The following is a 19,191-nucleotide window of genomic DNA, read 5'->3' as shown; positions in this document are numbered from 1 at the left end:
GCAGAAAATTTCTGCTTCATTTCTGCAAGTCCTCTCCCGGAAAAACGCATGCGGAATTCCGCACGCGTTTATCGCGCGTTTTTCGCGCGTTTATCACGCGTTTTCCACATGCAGAATTGCCTTGCGTTTTTTATGCATTGGACAAAGGCAATTCTGCTTGCGGAAACGCAAAATTAATTGACATGCTACGGATTTTTGAACGCAGCATAAACGCTGCGGAAAAATCCGCAGCATGTGCATAGAACTTGCGGAATCCCATTGGGGACCATGGGGTGCGGGTTACCAAGCGTTTTACAAGCGTTTCCGCTGCGGAAATTCCGCATCAAAAACGCTTGAAAAACGCTACGTGGGCACACAGCCTAAGGCTGTGTGCCCACGTAGCGTTTTTCAAGCGTATATGCTGCGGAATTTCCGCAGCGTAAACGCTTGAAAAACGCATGTATATCCGCACCCCATGGTCCCCAATGGCATTCCGCAATGTCAATGCCCATGCTGCAGATTTTTCCGCAGCGTATATGCTGCGGTCAAAAATCCGCAGCATGTTCATTAATTTTGCGGAAGCGCAGCGGAATCAATGTGCGGATGGTACCCAAGTCTGGATGAGAGGAGACTCTCATCCAGACCTGGGCACCAAAGAACCTGTAAAAAAGAAGAAAAAATAAAGTTTATACTTATCTTCTGATGTTTTCCCTCCGTCGCGCTGTTGTCTGAAGGACCTGCCACGTCATTGAGTCACGTGACCCACCACATGACTCAATGACGTCACCGCAGGTCCTGCACACAACAGCGTGAGCCGCTCAAGCCTCCGGACGGGGCAGAGAATGCATCAGAAGGTGAGTATAAAGTTTATTTTTTTATTTTTTACCATTCTGAACAAGTTGTCAAGCACTTTTCCAAGTGATGCTTGGAGAAGTGCTTGATAACCCACATGCGGAAATGCATGCAAAGACGCCTCACAAACGCTTCTACCTGGCGGGAAAACCGCATGTAATATCCGCATGCGATTTTCCCGCCAGGGAGAAGCGTAAAAAATATGCTTCAGGTCCGCAACGTGGGCACATAGCCTAAGGCTGTGTGCCCACGTAGCGTTTTTCAAGCGTTTTTGATGCGGAATTTCCGCAGCGGAAACGCTTGTAAAACGCTTGGTAACCCGCACCCCATGGTCTCCAATGGGATTCCGCAAGTTCTATGCACATGCTGCGGATTTTTCCGCAGCGTTTATGCTGCGTTCAAAAATCCGCAGCATGTCAATTAATTTTGCGTTTCCGCAAGCAGAATTGCCTTTGTCCAATGCATAAAAAACGCAAGGCAATTCCGCATGTGGAAAACACGTGATAAACGCGCGAAAAATGCGCAATAAACGCGTGCGGAATTCCGCATGCGTTTTTCTGGGAGAGGACTTGCAGAAATGAAGCAGAAATTTTCTGCTTCATTTATGCAACGTGGGCACATAGCCTAAGGCTGAGTTCACACGATGCGTTTTTCATGCGTTTCCGCGGCGTTTTTGCAGTTGCGTAAACGCCGCGGAAACGCATGAAAAACGCATGGTAGAAGGGCAGCAATGTTCCCCAATGGAAATCCGCATGTGCTGTGCCCATGATGCGGATTTTTCCGCAGCGTAAACGCTGCGGTCAAAAATCCGCAGCATGTCAATTAATTTTGCGGAAACGCTGCTCTTTTGCCGCCATTGACTTGCATTAGACCGCATGGAATCCGCATCACTCTATATGTTGATGCGCTTTTCATGCGGTCTAATGTGCGGATGGTACCCGGGTGTGGATGAGAGGACTCTCATCCAGACCCAGGTACCATTAAAAAAAAAAGAATAAAATAAAAAATATATATATTCTCACCTTCTGACGGCCCGCGCTGCGTCCTGCCGGCTTCCCGGGCACTTCGCGGTTGAATGAAGAAGGACCTTCGCTGACGTCAGAGTCATGTGACGGGTCACGTGACGCTGACGTCGGAAGGTCCTAAAGTCTTCACTGCCGGCAGCCGGGACCGATGAAGCAGGACACCGGGGGCCATCAGAGGGTAAAGTATAGATTTATTTTTTATTTTTTGACATTCACACACTATATAAATCCATGCCGGTATGTGCACACGATGCAGAAATGCTCAGGATTTTTTCCTGAGCGTTTCTGCATCTCTCTGGCAGGAAAAAACGCATGCGGATTGTACATGCGGTTTCCTGCCAGGGACATGCGGAAATGAAGCGTTCTTCACTTTCATTTCCGCATGCGGGTTGACAAGCGCTTCCCAAGCGATTTTAGCATCACTTGGAAAGTGCTTGTCAACTTCACACTATATAAATCCATGCAACCGGCATGGATTTATATAGTGTGTGAATGTCAAAAAATAAAAAAAAAATCTATACTTTACCCTCTGATGGCCCCCGGTGTCCTGCTTCATCGGTCCCGGCTGCCGGCAGTGAAGACTTTAGGACCTTCCGACGTCAGCGTCACGTGACCCGTCACATGACTCTGACGTCAGCGAAGGTCCTTCTTCATTCAACCGCGAAGTGCCGGGAAGCCGGCAGGACGCAGCGCGGGCCGTCAGAAGGTGAGAATATATATATTTTTTATTTTATTCTTTTTTTTTTTAATGGTACCTGGGTCTGGATGAGAGTCCTCTCATCCACACCCGGGTACCATCCGCACATTAGACCGCATGAAAAGCGCATCAACATATACAGTGATGCGGATTCCATGCGGTCTAATGCAAGTCAATGGCGGCAAAAGAGCAGCGTTTCCGCAAAATTAATTGACATGCTGCGGATTTTTGACTGCAGCGTTTACGCTGCGGAAAAATCCGCATCATGGGCACAGCACATGCGGATTTCCATTGGGGAACATTGCTGCCCTTCTACCATGCGTTTTTCATGCGTTTCCGCGGTGTTTACGCAACTGCAAAAACGCCGCGGAAACGCATGAAAAACGCATCGTGTGAACTCAGCCTAAGGCTGAGTGCCCACGTAGCGTTTTTCAAGCGTTTATGCTGCGGAATTTCCGCAGCGGAAACGCTTGTAAAACGCTAGGTAATCCGCACCCCATGGTCCCCAAGGGGATTCCGCATGTTCTATGCACATGCTGCGGATTTTTCTGTAGCGTTTATGCTGCGTACAAAAATCCGCAGCATGTCATTTAATTTTGCGGAAGCGCAGCGGAACTCCCGCCATTGACTTGCATTGAAACGCATAGAAACCGCGACTGTACATTTTTACAAGCGGCTTCTATGCGTCTCTATGTGCGGATGGTACCCAGTTCTGGAGGAGAGGAGACTCTCATCCAGACCTGGGTACCATTCTACCTGTAAAAAAAGAATAAAATAACAAATAAAGTTTATACTCACCTGTCCGGCGTCTTCTCTCTGAATGCCAATGTGGCACCCCAGGGGTCTGGTTTCCACAGTAACGGCAATGTTATGTCTGAGAGCAGGTGGGAGGTCTCTTGGTCAGGAATCCTATGCATGCCACACCTCCTGCCCAGTCCTGGGAGGGGAAGAACTTCCCCTATATAAACCTGGGGCTGAGGCAGGGTTAGTGAGTTCGGAGGGAGAGTTCAGCCAGGAGGGCTGACAGGGAGCTGTGGCTCCGGCTGGGCCCAGCTCCTGGGCCATGCCAGAAGTAGAGACAGAGAAGAGAAGCAGCTATGGGAAGAAACAACAGGAGCTCTGTGGGAGCAGTGTTACAAGGAGTCAGGGGCTGGCAGCTGCAGAGCTCGCCCTGACTGAGAAGATTTCTTACCGGACCCGGAGTCCGAGGCTGTGGGGACTAACTCCTACCCAGCAGCAGAATCCGTCAGGCAGGGGATTTCAGGTCCTCTGGCCAAGAAACCCGAAGGCACGGTCACACGCATGGGACCAGCACCGCCGTCGTGGAGCGGAAGCTACTAGAAGGCCCCGAGTCACCGGCCATACGGGTGAGCACCACACGGTACACTCAGGGACGTGGGCTACTTATACCCGCCTCTAGCAAGGTAGCCAGAAGAGTACAGTTAGTTTGGGAGGCCTACAACTCCGCCTGGCCAGGGGAGATCCCATCTGCTCAAGGACTGACCAGGCCCCAATCGCTAGCCAGTTCTCCGGGAGGGTCTATCGTTGTCACCAGTAAAGACCCTGAACTACACCGTACCGTCTCTGAGTGGTTCCTGCTACCCCCATCATCCACGTCGGCTGCCCTGAGGCCATACCCATCCCGTTGGGGGTTATACTATCACGCTGCACAATCCTACCACCGGCCTCAGCGGTCTGCCCTGCAGCAGCAGCTCCTTAGCTGTACTCAACGGGTGGCGTAGTCGTCCAACATCTACTGCTAATACAGCGCCACTTAGTCTGACTCCCTGGGCACGGACCGGGTCACCGCCACGAGACTACAACCCTCAACAGATCCGGCTCCGGGTAAGCTCCCGCGTGCGCAACGCTGCGCGACACAGGCCCAGGGGTGCGTCACCAGCAGCGCTGAAGGACCTGCGGTGACGTCACAGTCATGTGACCGCAGGCCCTTCACCGCTCTGTCTCGCGATATGCCGGCAGCCGGGAACCAGCGCTGCTGCACACACCGGGGCCTCGGAGGTAAGTATAGCTTTATTTGTTTTAATTTTTACGGTTCACACTGTATAAATCCATGCTGTTTGCATGGATTTAGGCTATGTGCCCACGTTGCGGACCTGAAGCATATTTTTTACGCTTCTCCCTGGCGGGAAAATCGCATGCGGATATTACATGCGGTTTTCCCGCCAGGTAGAAGCGTTTGTGAGGCGTCTTTGCATGCATTTCCGCATGCGGGTTATCAAGCACTTCTCCAAGCATCACTTGGAAAAGTGCTTGACAACTTGTTCAGAATGGTAAAAAATCAAAAAATAAAGTTTATACTCACCTTCTGATGCATTCTCTGCCCCGTCCGGAGGCTTGAGCGGCTCACGCTGTTGTGTGCAGGACCTGCGGTGACGTCATTGAGTCATGTGGTGGGTCACATGACTCAATGACGTGGCAGGTCCTTCAGACAACAGCGCGACGGAGGGAAAACATCAGAAGATAAGTATAAACTTTATTTTATTCTTTTTTTTACAGGTTCTTTGGTACCCAGGTCTGGATGAGAGTCTCCTCTCATCCAGACTTGGGTACCATCCGCACATTGATTCCGCTGCGCTTCCGCAAAATTAATGAACATGCTGCGGATTTTTGACCGCAGCATATACGCTGCGGAAAAATCCGCAGCATGGGCATTGACATTGCGGAATGCCATTGGGGACCATGGGGTGCGGATATACATGCGTTTTTCAAGCGTTTACGCTGCGGAAATTCCGCAGCATATACGCTTGAAAAACGCTACGTGGGCACATAGCCATACAGTGTGACCTAGTTGTCAAGCACTTTCCAAGTGATGCTATTGCCTGGAAAGCGCTTGTCAATCTGCATGCGGAAACGCATGTGAATCCGCATGTGGATCCGCATGTATTCTGCAGGAAAAACGCATGCACAATCTGCATGCGTTTTTTTCTGCCAGGGAGATGCAGAAATGCTGCAGAAATTTTCTGCTTCATTTCTGCATCGTGGGCACATAGCCTAGACAGCAGGCAGCCCTGGTGCTGTTACTGTATGTAATACACTAACAGGCTCCACTTAGAAGCTACTTGCCCATTACGTGTGCAGCAGATGGGAGTTGTAGTCTCAGCTTCCGTCCTCCTGAACTCTCCTGCACAGAGGTTTGAGCAGCTCTGCAGCCTCCACCAATGAGAAGGCAGCACTCACGGGGGGTGGAGCTACAATCTGAATGAATGAATGAGGAGTCTGAGAATAGTCAGATTGCTATAGTATCTGTTCCCCCCTCCCCCTAAGGCTGTGCCTGTCAGGGGGCCGGGGACAAACAGTCAGAGGGTCGGATGTGGCCCGCGGGCTGCAGTTTGCCCAGGCCTGCTATGGGGGGTTAGAAAGGTGAGATTGCCCTGCAGGCCCTGGTGACAGCAGCTAATATCGCACCAGCACCACTGGCCTCTGCGTTTCCTGCACCCCGGATAGTCTTCTTACATCGTGCTTTGACCTTACACTCTTGTCGGCTTTTATAGCTACTTAAAGATCATCTATGCTGAGCATTCAAGAAGACTCATTTAGGCCAAAAGACATTCTTAGGAAAGCAAGTAAGGATTTAGCATATTTGTCACCTTATATTTCAATGATTTATAAACTGCAGTTTTTAATGTCCTTGTGGAACTTGCAGCCATTACTGAGTGCATTAATTACAGGTCCCACTACATCACAGAAATGTCCCACACCAGAAGACAAAAATAGCAACTCAGATTCTCCTGCCTTTGTACATTCATCATGTCTCCTGAAATCTCCATGGATTCTTAACATGGCTTTATTTAACTGCTTTAAAGATATAACATCTAATTGAATAGAATATCTGCAACTTTATTATTTTATTTACATTTGATTAAGATTCTGATTAAAGAAGTTGTCCAGTACTTTAGATTACCCCCACAATGTATCCCCCCGGGGCCCCTAAGACTTTTTGTAATTACCTTACGTTGCTGATAATGCTGTGAGCGGCGCTATCGGTGGCCGCTCACAGGCATCATGTGACCCCCCGCTGATGTCACGACAAGTGAGGCATGACTCAGCGCTGGGTTCCCCGGAATGGCTGCTGGGTTGTGGGCGGGGTCCCCCCCCCCCCCGTGTCACACCCAGCATCCACCGCGCGCTTTTCCAATGAATGGGGAGAGGCAGAGCGTGCGGGGGATGCTGGGTGTGACGCGGGGGGATAACCCCGCCCACAGCCTGGCATCCACCTGGAACCAGGAAGAAAAAGACCCCCGGCTGCTGCCAGCACTTGTCATGACATCAGTGGATGTCAGAGTCGGCTGCAGCCGGGAGTCATGCGATGTCTGTGAGCGGCCAGTGATAGCGCCGCTCACAGGCATTATCTGCAACTGAAGGTATTTACAAAAATCCTTAGGGACCCCAGGGGGATACATCGGGGGGGATAATCTAAAGTACTGGACAGCCCCTTTAATTACAATAACCCATTAAGGACTGAGCAATGTTTTGGTTTTGCACTTAAATTTTTCCCTCCCTTTCTTCCAGGAGCCATAACTTTTTTTATTTACCCGTTGACAAAGCAATATGAGTGCTTGTATTTTGTGGGACTAGTTGTACTTTAGAATGACATCTTCCATTTTATCATATGGTTAACTAGAAATTGGTAAAAAAAAAATTCTGAATCAAGTGAAATTGGGAACAAACACAATTCCACATTTACTTTTGGGGTTTGTTTTTTAGGCGTTCATTCTGCAGTAAAAATGTAACTTGTGTTTTTGTTTTTTTATTTAACTGGTGAAAAAAATTCAGAAATTTAAAAAAAAAAAAAAAAAAATAGCTTGAGCCGCCATATTTGAAAACGCGTAACATTTTTATTTTTCAGTCGATGGAGCTATATGAGGGCTCATTTTTTGCATGGTGATCTGATGTTTTCAGTGATACTATTTTGGGGCAGATAAAACACTTTGATAGTTTCTTGTTGTATTCTTATGTGAAGTTGCGGCAACCAAAAACCCGCAATTTTGGCATTTTGATTTTTTTTCTCTTTACAATTTTTACAGATCGAGTTGATTCATTTTACATTTTCACAGATCAGACTTTTCTGAACACATTGATACCAAATATGTAACATTTTTATTTTTTTTACATTAATTTATTGTTAACTGGGAGAAAGGGGGGATTTCAATTTGTATATCTTTTTTTTATTGTTTTTACATTTTTTTTTTTACTATTTACGCTAGTCTCCTTATGGGACTTGAACCTGCGATTGTCTGATTCTACTTTAGACAGCAATACTGTAGTATTGCTGTATATAGTGTAAGGGGATGAATGAGTGAGAAGACACTGATCTGATCTGCTGATCAAAGATGATAAGAAAGGAGAAGGTGGAGGGAATTACATTAGTAGAAACTAAAAAGTGAAGTACACATCCCCTGAGGAAGGAGATTTGAAGGGACGCCAGGTCAGGTGACAGCTGTGGCGCAGTTAATAATTATAAGAGGCCAGGGAAGGCCAAAAATAGGAGGAGCCGGCGTTTGGACCTGTGGCTGGATGGCCATGTGAGCAGCAGAGTTGACTTATAGCTGCTATTACGAGAGACCAGACCCAAGTGAAGACCTGAGAGACCAGGCTCGAGTAAAGTAACCAGAAATGAGTAAAGGAACAGAGAGACCAGAACCGAGCAAAAGAATTGAGAGAGGCCAGAACTGGGAGGACTGAGCCGAGTGAGCCGAGCCAGGGCAGAGAAAGAGACGACTAGGCCTCAGTGGAGCAATGTTCATGTGAGCTGTCTCTTCCAGTGCAGACGAACGGTACAAATTGGGGACCGGGTCCATCCTTTAGGGAATAAAGGCAGGTGTTCCAAGTGTCTCATCAATCTGGGACTTGTGGCCTAACATGTACTATTGTAGACCTCTGTTAGGGCCTGTGTAACGTATTGGGTTGCTCAGAGAGTGACCACGGTGACAGGCCTGATAGTGATGGTGGTGTTCTTTAGGTTAGGGAATTAGGACTAAGACATCACTGAAGATGAGTTGTTTAATTGTAATAATAGAACGATAGTGTGTAAGTAGCATTGTGTTGTGTTAATATCTTCTTTATCCAAATTACTGTATTTTCCTTGTAACATAATTTGCTTCATTTTCACCGTTTACATTATCCCCTGATGTTGTGTTGTAGGCATATGTGACATGCAGAAGTAGTGCTGTTGCTTTAAAAGCATCCAGCGACTATTAGAAGTAACACAAGGACAGGAGACAGGAAGTGTTGTGCTCGAGAAGCATCCTGCAACTAGAGGGGGTTAACACAGTCACAGGAGAAGGAGAGTGTTTTAGCAGAGCCCCAAGTGGATTGTGGGTTAGTTGTTTACTGTCTGGCTGGAGCTGAAGAGAAAGGTAGCTTATGATCTGTATCTCACAGAAGGCAAGGGAACAGAATTCAGGTCAGGAAGGAAGCTAAACAAAGGTCAGACTCCCTGAGCTAACAGTGTGGAGTATTATCGGCCAGGAAGATAAGGACTGGAAGGAAACATGTCATAGAGATCATCTCCCTCATCACACCCTCCCACCTCCATGCAGGATAGAGAATGGTGTGTACTATTGAGTCCTTGTGAAGGAAAAGCCTGTGGTTGTGTATGCATTAAAACTTTGCTGTACTGTGATACCGGATAATAGACTGCGTACTGCTGTGCTGCAAAGGAGACTGTACTGTTATTACTGGAGCCTGTTGCTCAAAGAGACATTTGCATTGCACTGGCCATGCCTCATTAAATGTTACTGTTCTACCGCTTATGAAGATTCTTGTCAGATGTGTCTGGTCAGCAACTGAATCTATTGTATGCCTGAGAGAAGCTGCAGCCTATGGTTGCCCTCAGTAATGCTTCCCCCAGGATTCCAACGAATTCATATAACCGGTCTCGCCCCTATCTGAACTTAGGCGGCGTGCGTGTAACATTGGTGGCCCGTACCGTACGGGGAATCCTGAGCGGGAATTAGCGTGTAGAGGGAGAAGAGGAAAAGTGTCTGGAAAAGCAAAGCACGTCAACTCAACTCTGCTACACCAGTTAAAGGGGACCAGCCCTAAAGAAAAACTCACTAGCGGCAATGGATGTGGAAATACAAATGGACAGAATTAGTGAGCTGCTTCTTCAGTTAACCAGTGAAGAATTGAGAATGGTAGCAGAACATATAAAGATGTCAGAACAGATTTCCAAAGCACACAACCGCAGGCAACTGTTAGCTGCCATTAATGTAAAAATGGATGAGCTGGGGGAGAAAGAAGCTGAAGACGTCATGGGGATATTACTCCAGGAACTAACACAGTTTCTAACTTCGTTGAAGTTGGAGGATGGAGGGGCGGCACCTATTACAAAAAAGCGGGAATCTCCGTCCACAGACTGAATTGTTCTTTCAATTCCTGTAGTTCAAAGCCCTAACAACAGCCTTGCAGGAATCGACCAAAACCTCTGAAAGGGTGATAGATTCAGACAGGACCTTTAACCTGCTCAGGTTAGGCAAATCAGGGAGACAGTCCTCTCTAACACCACACATCACCATAAGGAAAGATTTCAAGATCCTGGGACACATTGGAGAGTGTGAACAGAAAGAGAGACTGTCTTATATGAACTTGTTGCACCAGATCGCTGCAGGCTTACAGAAAGTCTACCAGCCAGATGAGATCGTTGAGGGGGTGGTGAAAGCGATCAGCCCAGGAATGAACCTCTGTCGTATGCTAGAAATGAAGAGTCAATTGACCTTGCAACAGCTGAAGATGATTTTAAAAGGGCACTATAAAGAGAGTACTTCAGAATTGTTCCACTGACTCACTAACCTCTCACAGAAAAATAATGAATCACCCCAAAGTTACTTGTTCAGAGCAATTGAACTGTAGGATAGACTGTTGTTTGCATCCAGAGATGTAGAAGCGGAAGAGAAGTTTGATGCTGGACTAGTCCAGAGGAAGTTCTTGAGATCATTGGGAACGGGATTAATCAGCAAAGACATCAAGTTGCAGCTGAAACAGTACCTAGAAGATCCTGGCATTTTGGACGAAGTCCTAATTGAAAAAATGAATGAGGCCACTAGTTTGGAGTCAGAGAGCGAACAGAAGTTAAAGAAAGACTCTGCTCCTAAAATCTCCAAAATGAGTCAGCTGAAGTTGGAGACCCCCAGTGGCCAGTCGGAAGATCATCATAGAGACCCTCCAGTGCCACCTCCGAGAGGGAACCTTAAATCACCAACAAAAGAGAGAACCGCCAGCGCTGACTGGGAGTAAGTAATAGGAGAAATGCGAGCCGAGTTGATTGAGGTGAAAAAGTTAATTCGTTCCAGGCCAGAACCGGTATCCCTCAGACCCAGGAGTGGGTGCCAAAACAGAAGAAACCCGGCTTGTGAAGTGTGCCATTCATCAAATCAGAGTACGGTGTGTGTCCACTGTCTAAGATGTGGTGAGGAAGTATATTATGCCAAGGAATGCCAACGGTCACAGTTGTTTGGGTAAAAAGACAGGAGGTTGCCAGTGGGGGGCGACTGGTAACCACGATACAGAGGAGGCCCCAGAAGCAAATCCAAATCTCACCAAATCCCAGAACGGCGCATGAGGTAAAACGGCTGCGTCAGTACTATCCCCAAGTGTGTTCCTTTCTACAACAGCTGCAAGGGAGACAGGGGCATCAGTTACTTAATGCCCAGTGCGGAGGTCAAATGATGTACTCCTAGGAGGAGGATTCCTCGGTCAGTAAAGATAGCCTCATCAGCCTAATCTGTGAAAGGTGCTTTTTACAGTGCCATCTAGATGGATTCCTAGTAAAAGCACTGTGGGACACAAGCCCAAGTGAGCCTTTTAAATAAAGAAAGGAGAAGACGCTACCTGACACACACTTGCCTTCGGTCACTAAAAGAACTCTTGGGGCCAGTGGAACTCCATGACAAAGTCGGCAACCAGACCGAAATCCCTTTCATAGGCTGGGTGGAAGTGACTTTCCAACTCAGGGCCACGAAGAACAGCAACACCATCGAGCGTTTGGTACCTTTTCTCGTGACCAGTGATCAGAACGTGGCAGAGGATCCTATCCTGGGTTATAATGTAATCAGTAAGGTCATCACGAAACACAAGGCAGGAGCGCTGGTTGTGGATGCAATCGCCAAATCGCTCGTCATACCCAACGCCATGGTGGAAAACGTGAGTCATAGAGTAAAGAAAGCACAGAATACAATGGACCTAAAAGAAGTCAAAATAGGCTTGCGCCCAACCATCATCCCTGCAAACCAAATGGTGGGGGTGAGGTGTGGAGTCCAGGTAGAACCGGGAAGAAAAGTCCAGAAAAGATTGTTCGTGCCAAAAGACTCCTCAGAACTTCCGGAAGGCCTAGTTTAAGGTGAGACTGTGCTTACGACTCCTACTGGTGGGTTTGCTCGAGTGACAGTACCGGTGATGAACACTACGAAACACGAAATTAGACTGGATCCAAAGACTGTGTTAGGTCACATCGAAACCGTTTAAATGGTATATCCAGCCAAGGGGTCTACAGTGAATTCAGTCACCCCACCAAGGAACAGGAGTTGCACAGGGGAGGAAATTGCGCAACCCACCTCGGGGTACTGGGATCCTGAAGATCTAGCGGTAGCAAATCAGATTCTGAGAGAAGTGTCATGCGTTTTCCAAAGATGAATCTGATATAGGCTGTATCCCGTCATTGCATTTGAAAATCAATTTGAGACACGACCCCAGTAACCAGAAGTTACATGTCTGTGCCAAAACCATTACATTGTGAAGTGAAAGAATATTTATAAGATCTCATCAACAGAGGTTGGATCCAAAAGTCAAAGTCGTCTTATTCTTCTCCTATTGTCTGTGTTAGGAAGAAGGACGGTACCTTGAGAGTGTGTTGTGATTACCGGGAACTAAACCGAAAGTCCGTACCTGATCGACACCCAATACCAAGAATTCAAGATATGCTGGATAGCATATCAGGAAGCACCTGGTTCTCTGTACTCGATCAGGGTAAGGCATACCAACAAGGGTTTGTCGAAGAGTCCAGTAGACCCTTGACAGCATTCATCACACCGTGAGGATTTTGAGTGGATTTGCATACCGTTTGGGCTCAGTTCAGCTCCAGCAGAATTTCAGATGAGCATGGAGACCTGTTTGGAAGGATTGAGGGATGATATCTGCCAGCCGTACTTGAATGACATTGTGGTATACAGCAAAACCTTCCGGGAGCATGTTGAACACGTGAGGACCGTATTACAGCGGTATCAACAACATGGAGTAAAGTTGACCCTAAAGAAGTGTGAACTGTTCAAAAGGCAAGTCCAATTTCTAGGGAAAATTGTGTCCGGAGAAGGATATACCATGGACCCAGCAGAAATCGCTCCGGTACTGGCCTTAAAAGACAAGCGGCCCTCTACAGTCGGGGAGTTGAGGCAAATATTAGGATTCCTCTCCTACTATCGTACTTACGTTCGGAACTTATTCAGGATTTCTGCCCCACTATACCTCCTCTTGGGGGGGGGGGGGGATGGAGACAACAACACCCACAGAGAAAAAGAAGAACGTGGGTAGGACGTGGGTAAAAGAAACAACACCCATTCTCTGGACAGCAGACCACCAGGAGGTATTGGAAGAACTGGTAGACTACCTGGTAAAACCACCCATCTTGAGATATCCTGATTTCAATTTACCATTTGTTCTTCATTGTGATGCTTCTCAAGTTGGACTGGGAGCTGCCCTGTATCAGCATCAAGATGGAAAAATGAGAGTCATCGGTTACGGTTCAAGAACATTGACAGACCCCGAGAAGAATTACCATCGACATTCCGGAAAATTGGAGTTCCTGGCATTGAAATGGGCTATCTGTGAACGATTTAGAGATTATCTCTACTACAGCAAAGAGTTTGAGGTCTAGACTGACAGCAACCCTTTGTCCTTACTACAGCCAAACTGAATGCAACCGGTCAGAGATGGGTCGCTGAACTAGCTGACTTCAATTTCAGCATCAAGTACAGGCCAGGAAAATGCAATGCGGATGCTGACGAATTGTCAAGAATGCCACTAGAGCCTGAGGAGTTCATGCAAGAATGCTCGGAGGAAGTCAGTCTGGAAGCAATTGAGAGCACTACCCAAGCAGTACAAGCTTATCAGGAGGAAGACACACCATTGTGGTGTCCGTTGTCGGTGGAAACCACCATAAAAGTGAGAGAACAAGATCGCCCCCAGTCTGTTCAACAACTACCAAAAGAGAAAATTCATAGAGCACAACGGGAAGATCAGATAATTGGTAGAATACTACTTTATGTGGACCAAAATCGGTTTTCAAGTAAACACTGGACTCCCTGGCACCTGCGCAATAGAGCACTGCGCTCAACCAAACGGGCCCAGGAGGAAACAAAGCGCGCTCTCTGTGAGCTGTGCTTTGCACATGCGCCGGAAGGTGAGGGAAAAAACGCACGTCACAGCGACCTGTGATATGCGGTGAGGGGGGAAAATATGGTAAGCGTGGACATTGGTGGGAAATTGGTAGAATAATAAGCAGATGGGTGGGGATAGCTAGGCGTCCGGGGAACGCCAAGCCTGTGAAAAACCAAGAAGATAAAACTGCATTTCTCTGCATTCAGACCTCTACCATGGGCCATACAGGTATGTATAGATTTACTTTTCTATACCCTGTATGCTCATAGTAGAGGTCTGATAACTCCAAAGTGGTGACAGATTCCTTTTAAGAAGGAATGAGACATACTGGGAGACGACTGTAAATAGAATTGTAGCAACCAGATATTGGCAGGTGCACCTAAATTCACAAACTGGATCTCGAAAGGTTTAAAGGGAATCTGTCAACTAATTCATCATGCCAAAACTATGGGCAGCACGAATCAAAGCTCAGCTCCTTATTGCAACTATGTATATGTTACTCTGAAAAGCTGCAGACTATGTCTCTCGCCAAGTAGGCTGCGGCAGGACCAGGCGGTTTCTTCGCGCCCCGATCCCTTTGACTGACAAGTCTTCCAGGGTTGCCACTCATCGTAAATTCAGAGTCTACAAAAAACAGGTGTTTTTTTTCTTCCACCCAAGAAAATACCACCATCAGTGATATATTACATTTTGTTCTTACATTTGTACTGTGCATGTGCCAAAGACTGACTAGCACAGTGCAAACACGGCCAAACAGTGTTGGAAGTGGCAAGGCAAGTAGGAGCTCTAGGTTCAGCAAAACCTTTCGCTGACCGCCTGTATGCCTGACATCTTCAGACTACTCCAAGTCAAGACAGATGGGTGAGTGACTGTCTGAGAGTCACTTCATCGTCTACTGAGTCTGACAGTCATCATAGAATGGATATGACGCGCCCCCTGGGCCTGTGTTGTGCAGGGGATACCCGGAGCCGGATCACTGGGGGTTGTAGTCCTCCGTGGCTGTGACCCGGTCCGTGCCCAGGGCGCTTTCGGCGTCCACGCCCCTCTTCTTCCCGTGCGGCGTCCCGAAGATGGCGTACGATGGCGGGAAACAGCTGCGGATGGCGGGAAGACGGCGGGAAACGACCCAAGATGGCGTCCGATGGCGGGAAACGGCTCCGGACGGCGGGAAACTTCGCCACAGGTAAGTATAAAAGTCTTTTTCAGGCACGCAGTACCCGGTGGTTGCGGGCACGAAATCCTGCCGACTACGCCAAAGTTGACGCGCCCCCTGGGCCTGTGCTGTGCAGGGGATACCCGGAGCCGGATCGCTGGGGGTTGTAGTCCTCCGTGGCTGTGACCCGGTCCGTGCCCAGGGCGGTCAAACCAGTGGCAGTCTTAGTAACGTGACAAATGTCCGACTACACCACCCGTGAATTGCGGTCAGTGGGGACCACCGCTGCGCTGCAGACCGCTGAGGCTGATGTTGTATGCGCAGCCAAGTATGGGATAACTCCCCACGGGAGAAGTATTGCCTCAGGGCAGCTAGTGTGGACGATGGGAGTGATGGTGTGAGCGTCCAAGTACTAATGGTGCTGGTGCGGCGATGAAACACAGAGACGTGTGGTGTAGTTCAGGGTCTTTACTCATGGAATAACGCAGACCCTCCCGGGAGTACTGGTTAGCAGTAGGGGCCTGGTCAGTCTGTAAGCAAGTAGGATCTCCCCTGGCCAGGTGGAGTTGTAGGCCTCCCTGACTATCTGCACTCTTTCCTGGCTACCTAGCTCTATGCGGGTAGAAGTAGCCCACGTCCCTGAGTATACCGTGTGGTGCTCACCCGTATGGCCGGTGACTTGGGGCCTTCTGTTAGCCTCCGCTTCACGATGGCGGTACTGGTCCCTTGCTTGTGACCGTGTCTCCGGGCTTCTATGGCCAGAGGACATGGAATCCCCTGCCGGTTGGATTCTGCTGCTGGACCTGGATGTCCCCACAGCCTCGGACTCCGTGTCCGGGTTTAGTGTCTTCAGCCAAGGCGAGCTTTCTAGCTTCCAGCCTCTGGCACTCACTCCTGCTCCTACTGAGCTCCTAGTTCTTGCTTTCCCTCTCCAGGCTCTGACTCCCAGACTCTGACTCACCTAATCCCGCCCCAGACCCAGTTTATAAGGGCAGATTCCTCCCCTCCCAGGTCTGGGCGGGCAGTGCTGCATGCTTAGGGCTCCTGACCAGAGAAACCTCCCACTTGCTCTCAGACATAATATTTCTATTACTGTGGCAACCAGACCCCTGGGGTGCCACATTCCCCCCTAGTAAATTTTAATACTCCGGGACTAAACACATTTTTTAAAGAAACATAAATGCAAGGGTATAAACGATAATACAATAACATATTTACAAGAAGCTTTAGTTCTTTAAAGGTCACGGCGTGTCCGCAACCGGGTGTCCATATCACCCAAGGTGAAGTTTGTGAAACAAGAGGGCGTCCATGTTACCCAAGGTGAAGCTTTAAGCGAAGTATGGGACCTGTCCACAGCAAACCCCTTGCGTTGGCCTTGGGTGTGGCTGCAAGGCTGAAGCTAGCTACTTTGGACCGCAAGGAGGCCACGCCAGACAGGTTTTCTCTTCCGCGGCCGTCTTCGCAAGAGGCACAATGTGCAACTATCTACAAGAATTGTTCCTGTTATCCAGCGTCCATAACCTGTTAGTCCAAAGAAATCTGCAGGGTAACTGAGAAACATAATTAGTAACAGGCAACAACAAAAACCATAAACATTTTCAAGAAACAGGTAAATTTACAGTGCATTAGTTTAGATTTTCCAGCGAGCGGGCATCTGACCTCTAGTGACTCTAGTGGACCTACGGAGCTCACTAACTGATCCTGCACTACAGGGTGTAGGAGGTGTTATGGGTAAGCTGGGCTGTCTGCGCACTCTTTGGCTCACTAGGGGCACGGCAGGCTCACTACTAGCAGAGGGTTGATCCTCCTGCGCTGCTGGTGTGGACTCTTCTGCCTCCTGGGCCGGCTGCTCTTCCAGCTCTACCTGGTCTTCTGTAGGCACTTGAGGGGCTGGCTGGAGAAAGGTGAGGACGGGCACCACGATAGCGTTGTTTACTTGTGTCCAGGACCGGGGAAGGTCTCCGAGTACGGTGCTGATCATTTCCTCCTTTTCCTCTACGGGTTGAGGGTCTTCCTGATCTTCATCCGTGCTTTGCAACTTCTCGGGGCACTTTTTCAGGTGGTCTCTGCAGACAGTGGCTGTGGTCTCTCCTCCATCCTTGCTGATGACGTACACCTTTGGATTATTGTGGCTTGAGGGCAGTACGGTGTACGGGTCCTTTTCCCACTGGTCGTCCAACTTATGGAGCCGCCTTTTTCTTTTCAAGACCTGCTCTCCAGGTACCAGGGGAACAGCGGGAGCATGTTGGTTATAAGTCCTCTCCTGCCTTTCTCTTGATTGGCAGAGACTTCGCTCGACGCTCTCCTGTACTTTCCGGTACTGCTGCTGCCGTTCTGTATCCCAGTCTGCCTCTGGCGAGGTGTCCTCGGGTATCAGGACTCCCATATCCAGGTCAACAGGCAGCTTACCAGGTCTTGCTCGCATTAGGTAAGCCGGGGTACAGTTGGTGGAACCTACCGGGATGTGGTTATACAGGTCCACCAGATCGGGCAGTTTCTCAGGCCACAGACTGCGTTCTTCCAGGGGCAATGTTTTTAGCAGATCTATCACCACCTGGTTCATCTTCTCGCAGAGTCCATTGGTTTGGGGGTGATAGGGCGTTGTTCTTATCTTCTTGCAGCCATACAGGTTGCAGAACTCCTGGAAGACCTCCGCTTCGAAGGCTGGACCTTGGTCCGTCAGCACTTGGTCCGGGTACCCGTGTGGGCGGCAGAAGTGCAGCTGGAAGTTTCTGGCTGCTGTCTGAGCAGTCAGGTCTTTGACAGGGACCACCACCAGGAACCGGGAGTAGTGATCCACGATGGTTAGGGCGTAGACATACCCGCTTCTGCTTGGAGCCAGTTTAACATGGTCCAGAGCGACCAGTTCCAGCGGCTGCCTGGTGATGATGGGATGCAGGGAAGTCCTCTGGCTGGCACGGTCCCTTCTTCTTAGATTGCACGGGCCACAGTCTCTACACCACCTGTCAATGGCTCCTCTCATGCCTATCCAGTAGAACCGTTCACGCAGCAGGAACTTCAGCTTCTTCCATCCGAAGTGCCCTGCCCCATTGTGGTAGGCCTCCAGCACCATAGCTGCGTCCCGTCTCGGTACCACAACCTGCCAGATCAGTTCATGTGTCCGGGAATTGACCATTCTGCGGCATAACTTCTCCTTGTAGAGGAACAGTCTGCTCTTCTCCGTCCACAGTTGCTTGGTCTCTTCCGGAGCGTCTGGGTCCAGGCAGGCGTCAGCCTGGGTCAGCATCTCCTTCACCAGACGGACTGCGGGGTCACTGTCTTGCGTCTCCGCCCAGTTGTAGTGGGGTAAGGGGTTGAACGTAGCAGATCGCTGGGCCCTCACACGGTGGGAATACTGGGTAATCCCATGATGGTGGAACGCAGGGAGTTCGACCTCTTCCAGTTCTTCTGGCTCTTCCCCTCTGTCCGGTAGGTTTGGCATCCTGGACAGGGCGTCCGCATTGGTATTGGAGCGTCCTGCCCGGTATTCGATCGTGAACTCAAAATTGGACAGGCTGGCCAACCATCTCTGCTCCAGGGCACCCAGTCTTGCAGTGTCCAGGTGTGTCAACGGGTTGTTGTCCGTGTACACGGTGAACCTGGAAGAGGCAAGGTAATGCTTGAAACATTCGGTTACTGCCCACACCACTGCCAGGAACTCTAGCTTGAACGAGCTGTAATTCTCAGGGTTTCTTTCTGTGGGTCACAGCTTTCGGCTGGCGTAAGCAATTACCCGTTCTCTTCCCTGCTGGATCTGGGACAGTACGGCCCCTAGCCCGATGTTGCTTGTGTCCGTGTGGAGGATAAAGGGCTGGCTGTAATCAGGGTACGCCAGGATTTCATCCCCCGTGAGGGCCATCTTCAGCTGGCGGAAGGACTCCTCTTCCAGCTTTTCCCATTTGAAGGGTGGCTTCTGGTTTTTGGCCTTCCTGGACTGGCCTATCAGGAGGTCCTGCATAGGAGCTGCCTTCTTGGTAAAACCGGGAATGAATCTTCGGTAGTAGCCTACCAACCCGAGGAACTGCCGCACTTCCTTTATGCTGGATGGTCTTGGCCAGTCCTTAATCACGGTGATCTTGTCAGGGTCGGGGGCT

General features: G+C 49.1%; 1 protein-coding gene across 9 annotated transcripts in view; it reads left to right on the top strand.

The window, feature by feature from the left end:
* Positions 1–19,191, top strand: part of LOC141256953 (cytosolic phospholipase A2 gamma-like) — a 207,619-nt gene that overhangs the window by 46,096 nt on the left and 142,332 nt on the right. For 2 of the 9 annotated variants that reach the window (XM_073671212.1, XM_073671213.1), the window contains exon 1: positions 5,769–6,137. The exons of 5 other annotated variants lie outside the window; for them this stretch is intronic. The gene's annotated coding sequence lies outside the window, so the exon portion shown is untranslated. Of the gene's footprint in view, positions 1–5,768; positions 6,138–19,191 lie in introns of those variants that run through there. 2 more of the 9 variants (XM_073671214.1, XM_073671216.1) reach the window with 2 other exon arrangements.

This window comes from Phyllobates terribilis, unplaced genomic scaffold (genome assembly GCF_046119375.1).
Source record: "Phyllobates terribilis strain yellow unplaced genomic scaffold, ASM4611937v1 Scaffold_1__5_contigs__length_1240528914, whole genome shotgun sequence".
In the NCBI taxonomy this organism is placed as follows: domain Eukaryota; kingdom Metazoa; phylum Chordata; class Amphibia; order Anura; family Dendrobatidae; genus Phyllobates; species Phyllobates terribilis.
The sequence above is the reverse complement of the archived record's forward strand: the minus strand, read 5'-3'. Positions and strand labels throughout refer to the sequence as shown.